A 16,425-nucleotide genomic window follows, 5' to 3' on the forward strand; every position below is an offset into this window, starting at 1 on the left:
ATACATGTGTGTGTATGCGTGCGTGTGTATGCATGTTCATGCATGCATGTGGACAGTTTTTGAGAGTCTCTTTCCTTCCTCAGGCACGTGGGCTCCAGGGACTGAACTCAGGTTATCCGGCCAGCACACAGCGTCTCTCCTGGCTGAGCCAGCTTGCCATCCTCTACTATAGTCTTCACTTCTTTTTAAAATTATTATTGAAAATAGATTTTTTTATACAATAGATTCCGATTACAGTTCCCCTCCCCAACTCTTCCCAAATCTTCCCCACCCACCCAAATACAGACCCTGTTTTTCTCTCTCTCATTAGAAAACAGACAAACATCTGAAAAATAATAAAATAAAAATGAATAAACCAGAATAGGAGAAAACAAACAAACAGAAAAAACCCAGAAGAAACACACACATTAGGAAAAGACAGCTGGGTGAGGTGGCGCAGGCCTTTAGTCCCAGCACTAGGGAGGTAGAGATGCAGGTGGATCTCTGTGCGTTCAAGGCCAGGACAGCCAGAGCTGCTACACAAGAGAACCTTGTCTCTGAAAAACAAAACACACACACACACACACACACACACACACACACACACACACACACTAAAAAAAAAAAAAGAGAAAGAAAGCAAGATCTTTTTGAGACAGAATCTCACTATTTGGCTCAGGCTGACCTCGAACTTGGTACATAGCGTGGTCTGTCCTCAAACTCATGGTCTTCCTGCCTCAGTTTCCCAAGTGGTGGGATTCTAGGTGTGTGCCACCAGGTCCAACTCTATTATAGCCTTATCAACACCGGTTTGTGGTGGCCTGGAGCCTAAAGTCATGGTAGACAGTATATACTTCTCAATGACTAATAAAGGTGACTTTGAGCTGGGTGTGGTGGCTTGTGCCTATACGTCCAGCACACAGGAAGCCATAGTTTGAGACTCTCAAAAACAAACAAAAGATTATTTTGGGAAGAGTATGAAAATATTTGTTATATTTCCATATATTCTAGTGCTAGTGATTTCCTCAGCATTATTTCAAAAGATTTGGTATAATATATAAGGTATAATTTCTGTCCTGGGGAAGTGGCTGCTTACTGGGAGACCCATGGCACAGGAGAGGCAGTGATTAGGGAAGTCCCCAGGAATAAGGCGACATTTTCCAAATCACAGTATCAGGACACAAAGTCTAACCCAAGATTTTCTTACCTGTTTGTTTCAAGATGAGGTCTTGCTATGCTACCAGGCTGGTCTGGGCTGCCTGGATCAAAGTGATTTTCCTGCCTCCATCTTCAAATATTTCCCCTTTTTCTCATTTGTAAAGAACCAATGAATTGAAACTGTTAAATTTGTTTGAACAGTAGTGTATTACCTTCGTTGAAAAGGGTATTTTAATCAAATCAGGACTCTTCAGAGCCAGCCAGAACACCAGAAAAGGTGATCAAGCTTGGGGAGGGAGATGGCTGGACAGGGTTGGTAGGTCAGCGAGGAGGAAGAAGGATCCCGGGGAAGAGGAGGGTTTACACTCACAGGAAGGGGAATCCTTGTGTGGCAGTGACGATGAAAGGGCAGATCAATCAAAGTGTCAATCAAAGCGCGGAACCCGGGCTTTAAATGTGGAAGTTCAGGGAGTCTAGGCTACTTCAAGTGCTGGGCAGAGGACAGCACCCAGAAACGGAAGATCCGGCTGGCAGCCCAAGGATCTGCTGGGTGGGATCTGCTGGGGGTCTCTTATCTTCCCACTCCCAAGAGCTGGGAACGTGGAGGAGAAACTCCGTCCATCAGCCTGGCCCTGTGTGGCAGCCCCGATTAGACCTCGAACCCACGGGGCACTAGGGAGACCCAATCCAGGTCCCTTCTCTGGTTCCTTGTGACATTTTGGGATATTCCATCTCGGGCAGCCAGTTAACAGGTGGCAGTGTTTGCGAAGCAAGGATATGATGTGTTGGTGCTCCTGCGGCCCCGTGAGGACGCAGGACTACTGTTGGTCCTCCACCTCCCTATGCCACGGGTGGACAGGGCAGGGAGAAGATGCACTTCTGGAAGGCACGGGATGCAGCTGGAATCCTCGATGTGGCCAAATCCGGTTCCTCTCCCTCAGGCTGTACCTGGCCCTGGCCTTCTGAAGGTGGGGAAGTGGGGCTCCCGACTGAACGTGGCCAGTCTCTCAACCTAGGCTAATCCCACACAAACAGGTCTTCCTGAGGTGGGGGTCACCACCTACCCAGCAGTCACTCGGCCCCGGGCCGACAGGCACAAACCACACAGCACGGGCTGCAAGGGGGCCTCGCCGTCAGCCAGGCAGCCACGAGTTCGCTGCGCACGCGCACGACCGCAGGCTCCGCCCTGCCCCCTAGCGGCCTTCTCTCGACGATTCTTGGGCTGGCACAGGCGCACGCGCAGACGCGGGAGCCGGAGCGGCGCTTCCTGGAGGAGCTGCGCCTGGTCTCGCGTGGGCCGTGACTGGGCGCCCGGGCGCAGGAGGACTGGGAGACTCCAGGTCCCTTCAGCTCCTCGTGGCCGAGCCTTTTCTCGTGGCCGAGATCTAGTGGGGCGCGAGGTAGCTGCACGCCATCACCTCACCGAGCTGCGGGTGAGGCGGAAGAGGCCGAGGCACCTGTTCCTTCCAGGGGACACCGAGGAGCCCGGAGCCGGCCGCGTCACCCAGGGACCGCGTCACCCAGGGGCCGAGACTGTGTGTGTCCTGAAGGCTGGTGCTGCTGAGTCTCTGCCTTTCTGAGTCGTCTGTTGTACTGACGTCTTTGAAGCCCTGGGAGGATCTGGAGAGTTCTGCCTCAGGACCCACAGAGGCCTTGTGCTTGCCGAGAGTTTTGTGCTTGCTGTTTTTTAGAGGGATATTTTCTCCAGGGCCAGCCCCCAGGAAAAACAGGAAGTGAAGGTCTTAGGAGCTGTCCCAGGGTTTCCCCCCACTTCTGGGTGAGGGGACACTACCCTGGGTGAGACTGATGAAAACAGCAGCAATAGGCTGCCAGGGCTAATATTGTGGTTGGAATGGAATTATTTGTGCTATTTTACCCCAATCACTAGTTTTAGGAGCTGAAAGGACTTAAGAGATCCTGTAGTAGTTTCCTCAAGAAACCAGCGCTGGCTGTGGTAGCCAATCATTTTAGTCACAACACTAAAGAAAGAGAAGGCAGAATCGGGCAGATCTCTGAGTTTGAGGCCAACCTAGTCTGCATAGTGAATTTCAAGACAGCCGGACTACATAGAGAGCCTGTTTCAAAATAAATAAATCGGTAAACAAAAGAGAAACAAAGACGCCTTGGAATAGGCAGAGAGCACTTGATTAACACGTGAGGCCCAGGATTCTGCTCCCAGCACCCTCCTCTCGAAACCTCCCCATCAGAATATAAAATTACTAGAGTCTTCTTGGAACAAGTCCAGTGAGAGAGATCTGAACTCAGAGCACTTTGTATCTTTCAGCAGGGTTCAAGTTACGGTCATTCGGAAGGCAGAGATTCCCTCAGCATTTCCCAGCACAGAAACAAGTGTAGCTTCTCTGGGCAGGTCGATGGAGAACACTGACTCCGTACTTTGCTTCCTTGGTTATGATAAAGCCTGGGGCAGGGCCTTTGTGGTCAGAAAGGAATGGATGCACTTTTTCTCTGTGTAGCCCTGGCTGTCCTGGAACTGGCTGTCCTCGAACTCACAGAGATCCGCCTGCCTCTGCCTCCTGAGCGCAGGGCTTAAGGTGCGTGCCTCCACCGCCTGGCTGGCATCTGGTATCTTAAAGCCTGAGAAGAGGAAAGCCCTTGGGAAGGGGCTAGGAAGACACACTGCAGGAAAGGCAGGAAGCTGCCCATCCTACCCTCTTCATTAGTGAACTCGATCCCTCTGTGCACATTTCTTTCCTGGCCTTAAATGAACAGAATACCCAGCAGGAGCAGGGAATTGTGGCACATGAAGCTGTGTAGTCCAACTCATTTTACAGGCCTGGAAGCTGAAGCCTCAAACAAGAAACTGCCCCAGGGTCAGAGAGCAAGCTAGTGGCTTCGCCTTATTAGGGCCTGCAGGAAACAGATGGCAGGCTGGGGACAGAGCTCATTTGGGAGAGTGTTCCTGTGGCGTTCAAGACTCCTTCGATTTGATTCAGAGCACTGCATGCAACAGCATGCCTGTAATCCCAGAACTCTGGAGGCAGAGAGGCAGGAGGATCAGAGTTGGAAGTCCTTTTTGGCTACAGATTGAATTCAAGGCCAGCCTGGGATACATGGCTACATGAGATCCTGTGTGTGTGTGTGGTGGGGGTGGGGGGGAGGCACGTTTGAATTGGGTAATTTGAGGAAAGGTATAGGGAATGAACTGCAGTAGTGGAATATTCTGGGGTTGGTAATAATGGGATCTGAACCACCTGTACTTCCAGAGATAGAGAAGCTGTGTAGAATTTCATCTTAGTAGAGCAGGGACTTTTGAGTCAAGGGATAAGGAAAGGAATTTGATGAATAAAAACAGTCCTCACTCCCTCCTTGTCTGTCAAGGCTGCCCATGAACCAGATAGAATCAGAGGTTGAGTAAGAGAGTCTTGATGTAGTTCGAACAGAACATTTCTAGAGTACAGAACAGGGTGGAAAAGGAGGCAGATACCCTGAGGGGCAATCAAAGACACCTAGCACAACATTTTTTTAAAATGATTTATTTATTTGCATTGTTGCATCTTGTGTGAGGATGTTGGATCCCCTGGAACTGGAATTACAGACAGTTGTGAGCTGCCATGTGGGTGCTGGGAATTGAACCTGGGTCCTCTGGAAGAGCAGCCAGTGCTCTCAACTGCTGAGCCATCTCTCCAGCCCCTAGCACAACATTTGATCTAATAAAAAAGGTTGCATTTGTGTGTATACATTTCTTTAGCATGTAATGTCGAGCGTGTCCATTGTATTTTCCCATAAACTGGATTTTCTGTATTTGACCGATTAAAAAACAAACTTGACCACTGAAATAACCTATGGGATGGAGATCTGCCTGAATAACTAAGCTGACATCTGTCTGCCTTTCTAGAATTTTGCATTCTCATGGTGGGTTCCTTGTGAATGTAGAACAAAAGAGTGAGCAAGAAGCAAGCAGATATCTTAAGTGGCAGCGATCACCGGGGAGCTTTTGCTGTCTACTTGTGGGACTGTTCTAGGGCAGCTACAAGGACAGGCCATCAGCACAAAGTTCCTGTGGATTGCTGTCTCCCCTGCTGGTCTCAACAGGCCACCTTCTTTAGATTAAAAGAGCAAGTGTGGAAATCTGAAGGAATGTCTTGGATTTCTCTTTTGGCTTTGCTATGTTAGAGAGCTTTTGGAATTAAAAATGTCTCTGCCTGGAGCCATCTTTACCCACCTCCTGATTCCCGAGTTCCCCCAGGATCTGGGCAGGAGCCCAGGGTGCTGCCTTCCTCTCTGCTCAACTCCTACTCGGTGTTCCACCCACAGGCTCAGTTTGTTAATTGCATTGCTGGTGCTGCTGGAGGAACACGGAGTTCTTCGGGGATAAGCAACAGCCAGTTTGGAGGGGAGTCTCACCAGCACCCCTAACATGGTGTGTTATAGGGACAAAAGCCTAAAATCTTTGGGCTCCTCCCGTGCTTCCCCTTCAGAATCTTTATGACCTCTTCTTTCCTAGAAGGCTTAGGAACCTTTCTTCAGTGGTCCTGATCTCCGTCCTCATCGAAGGAAGTAACAGGGTTTGTGAACTACATGCCTGGCACCCTGCTGGATGCTCCCTATCCAGGGTTTACTCAATTCCATAGCAGTCCATTATGTAGAAAGTAAGGACTTCACCTAGAGAACTTAAAAAGTTATTTATGGATATTAAGGAAATGTATTTACATGTGTGTCTGTTTGTACACATGTGAGTGAGTGTGTGTGCATGTGTGAGCATGGGTGCCTGGAGAGGCCAGAAGAGGGTATCGGATCCTTCAGATCCGGAATTAGGAGTTCTGAGCTGTTCAACGAGAGCAATCGTTGCTCGTAACTGCTGAGCCATCTGGACTACCAACTCCTGCCTATGGAACATTCTTTAAAATTGAAATTTCAGACTTCTTAATTGAATTTTTTATGATTTTGAGAATTTCATTGAGTACATTGTATTTACATCATTTCTATCCCTCCCTTTCCTCACTTTAACTCCTCCTGTGATCACTACCACAACTACCTCCCCCTCCTTCCTCCCCCTCCCTTTCTGCTCTTCATCTCTCCTCCTACTCTCCCTCCTCCCTTCCTTCTCTCTTTACACACACACACACACATACACACACACATGCACATACACATGCACATACACACATACACATGCACATACACACATACACACACATACACATACACACATACACATACACACACATGCACATACACACATACACACACACATACACACATACACGCGCACATACACACATACACATGCACATACACATGCACATACACATGCACATACACACATACACATGCACATACACACATACACATGCACATACATGCACATGCACATACACACATACATGCACATACACACACACATACACACATACACACACATACACACATACACATGCACATACACACATACACATGCACATACACACATACACACACACATACACACATACACACGCACATACACACATACACATGCACATACACACATACACATGCACATACACACATGCACATGCACATACACACATACACACACACATACAAACACATACAAACACACACACATACACACACGCACATACAGACACACACATACACACACATACACACACACATGCACATACATACAGACACACACATACACACATAAACATGCACACACGCACATACACACACATACATACAAACACATACACACACATACAAACACACACACACATACACACACGCACATACAGACACACACATACACACACACATACACACATAAACATGCACACACGCACATACACACATGCACATACACACACGCACATACACACATGCACATACACACACGCACATACACACACGCACATACACACACACATACATACACAAACATGCACACACGCGCGCGCGCGCGCGCGCACACACACACACACACACACACACATACCCTACTGAGTCCATTATAGAAAAATTTGAAAACCACAGACAATAAGGGCAGGGCCCGCATCAATCTCATTCTAATTCAAGATTTGTCCTGACACACTTCTCCTTCAGAATAAACCCTGTTGCTAGAGTATTCGGGTTCATTTTGTATGTTTGCTCTTCAGAGCCTTTTCTTCGGCTGTTTCCTGTGTTCCCGAATCTTGGGCATAGCACATGTCCTGTTTTAGCTCACTCGTGGGTTTGCCTAGCGTTTGCTTCCCTCTGTGGTCTGTATCTGGATACCCTACTGTACTCCTTTGATGGCGGTGTCTCCTTCATCTACAGGCCACTTCAGCTACTTACAATGCCAACACCCGTTCTTCAGGACTCAGCACAATGACACCTTCCAAAGGATGTGCCTCCATGTCATCTTCCTCGGGATTTCTGAGCTCAGCCCTGGAGACCTTCCCTACACTCATTACCTCTCCCTTCTGCTATTTGGATATGCAGTTTATTTTTTTCCTTGGGCTGAGGTAGAGAATCTGCTGTGTTGGTGTTTGGGTCTCCCCAGTTCCTAATAGAGGACCTTATACACTGTCAGGCACCAGAGAACAAACGCTTTGGGCTTTTTATGGTGGAGAGAATTTGCAAAGTGAAGATTCTCCCCTCAACGTGGTTCCTTTGCTTAGAACGAACTTCACCTGTAAAATAGATGTCTTGGTGGAGACTGGGGTGGGAGAGGGGAGGGGAACAGCACTAGATGCTTCCTGTCCATTATTTGTGCTTTTATTGAAAGCTTTAAATTTGGAGAAATGAAGAGACACCAGCTAGAACAGGCGGAGAACAGACTGCTTGTCTCCTGTCCAGATGGGGTCCAGCAGAGTGGCTGGCGGTTGTAACCCTTCTCCTTAATCCCACGCTGTAGCTTTCTCCTTCATGTTTGTCCAGAGAGCAGAAGCCTCACTCCTGATTTTGTTGCCGTGGAGAGAGGTGGGCCTTGCCCGTGACTGCACCTCGCTGTGGGGCCTGAGTTGGTTCGGAATATCCATTTCCCATATTGGCCAACACAGGCAGAGTGCTGGTGTGGGCTGGGATGACTCACCTGCTTCGTCACCGCCCACAGCTCGGCTCAGAGCCCTTGGGAATCAAAACCTGTCCCTAGGAGAGGCACGGAAGGCTCTCCTTAGAGACAGCAGCTTGGGTGTCTGCAAGACAGCAATGTCAGTCCTTGTCCCCGTGGTCAAAGTCCAGGTCAGTGAGGAGCCACACGGATAGTTACAGCAGAAGTAGCTACTGTAGAAAGCAGTTTCCTTTCTGGGCATCAGACAACTTAGACTTTTCCTTGGGCTCTGCCAGGAGCTTACTGTTTCCATGAAGGAAGGGCATTAACTTTTTTCTTCTTTCTTTCTTAAAATCACCCTCAGTCCCATTGTGCTAAGGGTAGAAGGGTTACACGAAAATAAAAACCTTTCCCCGCCCATAATGGTGTCCCAAGTCTCTAAGTTATAGTAATGAACAGTATGCTAAGGTGCCTTCTGCAGCATAGAGAGACCAACTCCACCTTCCCAGGGTAGAGATGAGCAAGTGAGAGTAAACTTAACTCAAGAGAGGGCACTTGAGTTAGGCCTTAAGATTGGAACTCTCCTTTGCAGATGGAACTCGGCTGTGTCTGTGGGGGATGCTGTGTACTGTAGTGTCAATGGAATGTGGGGGGTGAGAGGGAAGAGAGGCTAGACGTGCAGGTGTACCAGGGTCTAGGAGGAAAAGGCCTTCATAGGCCATGCAGATTTGGGGCCTTTTCCTGAGGGCACAGGAAGGGCACCGAACTGCTGTTTTAGAATTAGTATTAATACTTTTAGTGCTGGCATTTAACTGAGCTTTTTACATGCTAGGCAAGTACTCTGCTACTGAGCTACATCACCAGCCCCCAGCACCCTTTAAAAGTGAGACGAGATCTTACTAAGTTGTCTGTGTTGGCCTTGCACACATTCTCCCTTGGCCTTCTGAACTGGGACTTCAGGTGCACACCATCCTGCCTAGCTTGTTTCTGTGTTTAAGGAAAAGATGTGGTTGGTCATAGCTGTGTTGTAGAAAGAGCCCCATGACGAGTGTGGGGACTGAATTGTCAGAGGTGATAGATAGATACATAGATAGGATATCACAGGAAAGGAAAGTTGAGGACCTTAACTAAGCAGGCTAGAAGCAAAGGTTAGACAGGGTCGTCTAGCCCAGTGTTCTGTGCCTCTGAACTCACCTGTGCTCTGCTGCTTTTGTTTATGTTCCCTCGCTAAGGAGCCTTTGACGTTAATGGTGATTTCAAGGCGATCCAAGGGGACTGTGACCTGTTTGGGTTTTGAGCTTATTCCATTTCCCTAGTCTATTTACCCAACACCTCGGAGAATCCACTCCTTGAGATCAATCAGAAAACCATTGTTTGCCTCAGAGTGCTTCTCACATCTATCTTCAGCGCTGACTCTGTTCTCTGGCATCGGAATCAGGACTCTATATTGGTCCTGAGATTTCTGTTGTCCTTTCCAAAAGGAAAGGATGAGACACTGAGTCTTATTGTAAGACCTTGACAAGCAGGAACTAGAAAACATTGGATTAATAACCAAGTTTGGGGCCTCAGGCTTTAGAGAGATCAGTTGGTAAAATTCAGGGCAGTCCTATATGACCAGACATGCCTGAGCACCTTGGTTTAAATTTAGATCACTTATATAAAATGTAATCTGAAAACCATGGTGCAAGCCTTCTTTCTAATCATTTTACTGTTGCTGTCTTGGCTGAGGTCACACAGGGTGCCCTTTCTTGTTCTATTTGTTCGTAAAGCTGTCATCTAATGATTCCTGGGCCAATGGACTTTAGCAGTCAGTCAACAAGTCAATCAACAAGTAGGTTCTTGGTACCTGTGCCGTCCTACTCAGTCTTCATTGTCACTTGACACAGCCTAGTCATCTGAGAGGAAAGTCTTGATCAGGAGATTGTCTCCATTAGACTGGTCTGTGGGCATGTGTGGGGCGGGTTGTCTTGATTGTTAATTGATGTAGGAGGCCACGCCCACTGTGGGTGGAGCCATCCCTAAGCAGGTGGTCCTAAGCTATATAAGAAGGCTAGTTGAGCAAACACCAGCAAGCATTGCTTCTCCATGAATTATACTTCAAGTTCCTCTCCTGACCTCCCTCATAGGTAGACCATGGCCTGGAAGTATAAACTGAAGTAAGTATTTTTCTCCCCTAAGTTGCTTTTAGTTTGAGTGTTTTATCCCCGCAACAGAGAGGAAAGTAGAACACATGATTAATTTAATAATTGACACTAAGGTATATAGATGCTCCCGGCTATGTTCTCAAGCAATGAAGAGACACTAGTATTATGTTATTTTACTCTAGTGGGGAACAACAAAATCATGAAAACCAGTTAAAGAACAGAAAAGTAGGAAGTTTGGTGTGAGTCGTATAGACTGCAAATACCCCAGAATCTGAGAGAGAAAAAGAAAGTTGGATCTACTTAAATCTGCCACAGGGGTCAGTGCTGGATCCAGCTAGTCTTAGTATGAGATTGGAGGCCAAGCAGCACTCTGTGTGCCTTCATGGGACCGTGGTCCTGCCGCACAAATGTCCGCCCTGTGTCAATCTGCATTCCCTACAAATCAGGATTTTTCCATCCACCTTCAAGGCTCAGTCCAAATGCCTCCCATCCCCCCTTTCCATGAAGATTCTTCCCTCTCCTCAGTCAGGACTGACGCGCTCTCTCTCTTTCTCTACAGCCCTTTGCTGATGAACGCATTTGTGTTTACACAATTCCAATAGATCGTGAGGTACTTGTTAGCAGCGCACATATATGATGCATTTCTCTACTCCCAGTGGCTAGAGGAGAGTGGAACCTCACTCAGAAATTGTCTGCTTAATGGATGAAAAGTAGTTCAGCAGCTTTCATTCTCTCTCTGGCACTTGAGCTATATAAAATCAGTTTTGTAAAAGTAATACTAAAATCAGAAGGGAACGGTCCTGTTCTCTGGCAGGAGGCATAATAAGTAGTTGGGGATTTAGTTTGGTGGTAGAGCACTTGCCTACAAAATTTAAGGGAATAGGTTTGATTCCCAGTTCACCAAACAACAACAACAAACCCCAAGGTACAGAGAAATGAAAATAAAATATTTTAAGTAGAGTTTGTGTGCACACACAAGGTGAGTGTTCTGTCCAGTCTCCTCTTGGTTTTGACCTCTCCGGACCAAAGGGGTATGAGAGGCCAGAGGCTTTTCCCTAGATCATGGGGTCAGAGAGCTGGGACCAGGTTCTGATGGCTCGTTGGTGACATTATCGGTGCCTCCCCAACCTGAAGGTTTGTACACCAAATAAGAGAAAAAGTAACTCCTTTAGGATACAAAGTGTTGCTTGTGTATTAGGCATGCCTCCTGCTAAGCAAGTCTTGTCACTGTATCTCCACATCCTCAGCCCTTCCCTCCTGTGAGGGATGCTCTCACACTAGTCTCTATTATCTGCTTGAAATAATTGAGTCTCCATTTAGGCCCAAAGGCCAGATCCAAAACAGTAGTCAGAGAATAACATGCTTGTTTTTATTTATCTTTAAAAAAATTATATTAGCTTTGTTTTGAGACAGGGTCTCTGTAGAGCCCTGGCTTTCCTGGAACTCACCGTGTAGACCAGGCTAGCCTTGAATTTATAGAGATCCTCCTGCCTCTGCCTCCCAAGTGCTGGGATTAAAGGTGTGTGCCACCGTGTCTGGCACATTTTTTAAGGTTTAAGTTTAATTTTTTGTACGTTTGTACAGTTCAAACATAGAGACTACACCAACTTATTTGTCTGGAGTTACAGGTGATTGTTAGATGCCTGATGTGGGTCCTCTGGAAAAGCAGTATGTGTTCCGAGTCACTGAGTCATTACTCCAGCCTCTAGATTGGTTGCGTGGTGGGTATCCACACATACATGCATGTACATACAATAGAGCGTATGACAAGGAATGTATGTGGAAGCTGAGGACAACTTGTGGGAGTTGGGGTTAGACTCGGGTCAGCAGGCTGGGTGATAAGGACCTTTACCTGCTGAGCCATCTTGCTGGCCCAAAGAGCATGCATTGTTATATTTGACTTTGTTTCTAAGTCAGATGCCTTCCACTCTGAGCCTCAGTTTCCTTACCTATAAAATGGAGCTAGTGATATCTATCGTGCAGACCTGTAGGGCTCCTGGGGGGCTCCGATGAGACAGAGAATGTGACAGCGCCTGTAGACTGCGGAGTCTGTCCAAACGCTGTAGTTTTTATCTGTGCTTGAGGGCTGGGAAAGCCACCGCACAGCTAGACAGTGACATCATACGCATGTTATTGGAGTGCAGGGTGGGGCACTGAGGACAGACCCAGAGCCATGGGGCAGGCTAGGACGTAACCGGGAACTCCACCCTTCGCCTGCCCGTAGAAGACCTGATTCTTTTGTCATTTGTTTCTCTGGCTCCTAGGCAGTCAGTGCCCGACTTCTGCGCTGGGGGATACTCAGGTTACTGCTCAATTGTACGGACCACACTGGTTTATTTGTCTATCTCTAGGCTACAGTGTGGTATCTGGACATGACGGGTATTCAAGATAAGAATTTTGTATTTTGTGAGGTCTCCTCATTGCTCCCATTCTCACTTCCTCTGTGTTTGCAAATTCTACTTGTAAACAAACATGAACAATCAGGACATGATTCAGAGAAATGGAGGCCTGACTTTGTACATGAGAATGGCTGGCCAGCTTCAGAACTGAGTCTTCTCTCCAGGGCTTCGTTGATTCCAGGTGTCTGTAAAGCCAGGGTCTGTCTGTCTGCCTGTAGCCAGGTGGTTTTTGAACACCTTCATTGGTCCTGCTAGTTACTGGAACAGAAAGAAAACGGCCTAGTTAACAAAGATTGTATTTAGTGTGTGTTTGGCTCCGTCCTGGGTGCTTTGGGGAACAAGATAAAGGGAGTTATGGTTTCTGAGCTGTCAGCTCTTAACAGTACGGCTGGGATAATGACTGTGGGGGCTCCGGGAATTCCCAGTGGCAGGCAGTGTTTGCAGAGGGCAAGGGTGTGGTAGAGAATCACTGACTTGGAAGACAGGCGGAGGCGGGGTGACCTTAGGAACTGTAGGGAGGGGAAGCTGTCTAGCGGAGGTGGACGCGTGAGGAGACACAGGCAGTTGTGGAGACTTGCTTTCCTTCAAGTTGTCTTCATTCTCTTTCTGGCCCGGTTGCTGCATTACCAAATGCCTCAAACTCGGCAACTTTAAATTTAGAAGGCATCCATTTATCATGTTGAAGTTTCAAAGGTCAGAGGTACGGTCATGGGACTGGGGATGTAGTTCATTTGGTTTAATGCTCGCCTAGCATGCAAAGAGCCCTGGGTTCGAGCCTCAGTACTGCATAATTTGAGTGTAGTAGGAGATGCTGTAATCCTGGATGTCAAGGCAGGAGGTTATACACTGAAGGTCGTCTTCAGCTACACAGAGAGTTCAAGACTAGCCTGGGCTACACAAACAACCACCATCACCACCAAGAACCAAAGAGAAGCCTTCAGGCATAGTTTGCTTGACCTCCGTGCTTTGGATATCACAAGACTGAAGTCAACTCGTATGCAGTCTGGGTAGTCATCTGGAAGTTTGGGAAATACCTTTAGGCCTACTTCTGAGCTCACTGCAGTAGTAGCAGAGTTCACAGCCTTGAGTTGAGGACCTGAGCTCCCTGTTTTCGGGATAGCTGTTATCTGAGGTTGTTCTAAGGTCCCCGGGACAACTCACGTACCCTTTCTTTGTGATCCCTCTATCTTCAATATCTAGCAATAGCACGTTAAAACCTCCTTCAGGTCTTAATGTCTGACTTCTTCTGGAAGAAATGGCATTAGCGGGTTCATGTGGTTAGATGAATCCTGTTTGGACGGCCTCCTTTGGGTCAGCTCAAAGTCAACTGATTAGTAACTTTAATTACACTTTCAGAAATCTCCTTTGCCAGGCAACCTAGCACAATCAGAGTCTTGGAAAGGGAGTGAGAAATCTTGCAGGCAGGAAATTTGAGTTTCTGTGTGACACATACATTAGAAAGTCACAAGAGGCTAGCCTTAGGGCTGGACAGAACGGCCGAAGGGGGATGAAGCTACACATGGCAGTGAATCAGGCAGTGTCACAAGTGGCGTGTCCACCCTCCCAGAACACTAAAAGCGTGCATCGTTTGCTTCTCCTTGTTTTTCTGTTACGGCTCCGAAGCTCGAAGACGAGAAGAGCACAGCTGCTCTGTGGCAGCCCTGGGTGGCTCCCGGGCTTCTTCCTGTGACACTGGGGTGGGAGCTGCTCTGCCGTGGAGCAAAGGAGGGGAGCAAGATGAGTCTAGAAGAGGGGAAGACAGTTGAAGTCGTTAATAGACGTATGCCCGATTCAGCTGTTTATAGAAAGGATTCTCCGTTTCCATGGGGATCCAAATACTCGGCATCCACAAACTCCACAAAACCTGCCTTTTACCTTCAGGAAACCTGGTCCTCCTAGCAAGGGGATGTCAGGGCCACCCTGCTGTGTGTTTGGATGCCTGATTACCAATTCAAGAGCATGGGAAGAGCTGAGGACCCGCCTAGATCCAAGCAGGGCAAGAGAAAAGGGAGCCACCACCAGCCAGTGGCATTCTCCATAGTGGAATAGAGAAAAAACCAAACAACCCATTGTGCCAAGTGTTCTGGGCAGCACTTGGTGCTCAGGCTGGTTTTAGGTATTTATTTATTTATTTATTTATTTATTTAGTTAGTTAGTTAGTTAGTTAGTTAGTTAGTTAGTTAGTGTTTTTTGAGACAGGGTTTCCCTGTGTATCTGCCTCCTGAGTGCTGAGATTAAAGGTGTGTGGCGTGTGCCACCACCGCCCGGCTGGTTTTATGTTTTTAAAAGGACTCTGACTTTGAGAAAATCAATTCAACTTGAAATTATTCTTGGAAGATGGTTTGGTAAAGAAGCTGAGGAAGAGGTTTCTTCCTTTTTTCTTTTTTCTTTTTGGTGGATTTGTTTAAACAGGTTCCTAACTGATGGGAAAACAATATTTTTGTGATTCTGTCTTTAAGTGTCATTTATTTTTATTTTTATCTGTGTGTGTGTGTGTGTGTGTGTGTCTGCTCATCTGTGTGTGCACTACATGTATATGCTGATGCATTTGGGGGCCAGAAGAGAGCATCAGATCCCCTGGAACTGGAGTTACTGGTGGTTATGAGCTGCCACGTGGGTACTGAGCACTGAGCCCAGGTCCTTTGCAAGAGTAGCAAGTGCTTGTAACTCCAGAGCCATCTCTGCTGAGCCTGCTCTCCAGGCTGGACCAAGTCCCAATCCCAATGCCATCTTTGTGGCTTGGGGCAAGTTTCTGAGCCTTAGTTCTACTTCTGAACAATGATATAAGTATCAAAAGCTTTCTCCCAGGGTCCATGGAAGAATCTACCAACCAGCTGGGATCTAATCTGAGAGATAGTCAATGAATCTAAGCACACCGAGCTCTTTAGTCCATTCACGTTATTCTTCTCGGTCAAACCTATCTACACAGCTTCTTTTCTGTTCTCACACTTAGCTCCTCTCTGTCCTTCTGCTGTCCTCTCATATCTAGTTCTTTCCATTTCTTGTCCCTCTTTGTCCCCCCAAGCACACATACATATCCATTCATTAACAACTTGCTAGTAAAAACTACAAAGTAAACTCTCAGGGACAAGTATTCTGATAAGAGTCACACCTGGCACAGACTTGGTCGGCTTAACTGGTGACTGACAACGGCTGCAGTAGTCAAAAGTTCTGGCCGTCTCTTAAAGGGATAGCCACAAGGGTTACAAAGGAAGAAATTAAACCAATGAGAGAGTTAAGGAAAAGGCAAGGAATACGTGTACTATTTAATGTGATTAATGATATCCAGACATGGTTAGTCAGTTAAAATAGCCGTTTTCTGTTAATCACCTGAATCTCAGGACCTATACATAATTAGTCTACTGAGCCTAAAGTCTTGTATTAAAAATTGATGTAGAAATAAATACAAAGTGTTAATGGTTTTTTGAATCAGAGTGGGGAGGTGCTGCTGGAGGAAGCTTAAGGCAACATGGGTGCTGTTGATTTCTTGAAGGACTAAGATATACCAAGGCCAGACAACTGCACTATCACCTCTGGTTCACTGTAATTCTTCTGAAGGGTTTTGATCCAACAAGGCCAGGCACCTGCAATTCTGCTCTGTGAAAGTTTTACGAGGACACTTTGGCCAATATTTACCTTGCCAGTGGCTAAGGATGGAGAACAAGACCTCTAAGTGTCTATACTCCACATGGAACAACAGACCTAGTATGAAGCATATTTTAGTATGTTTCTATTCATAAAAATTGTACAGTTAAATAAGAAACTATCC

This window comes from Peromyscus leucopus, chromosome 8b (genome assembly GCF_004664715.2).
Source record: "Peromyscus leucopus breed LL Stock chromosome 8b, UCI_PerLeu_2.1, whole genome shotgun sequence".
Lineage (NCBI taxonomy): Eukaryota > Metazoa > Chordata > Mammalia > Rodentia > Cricetidae > Peromyscus > Peromyscus leucopus.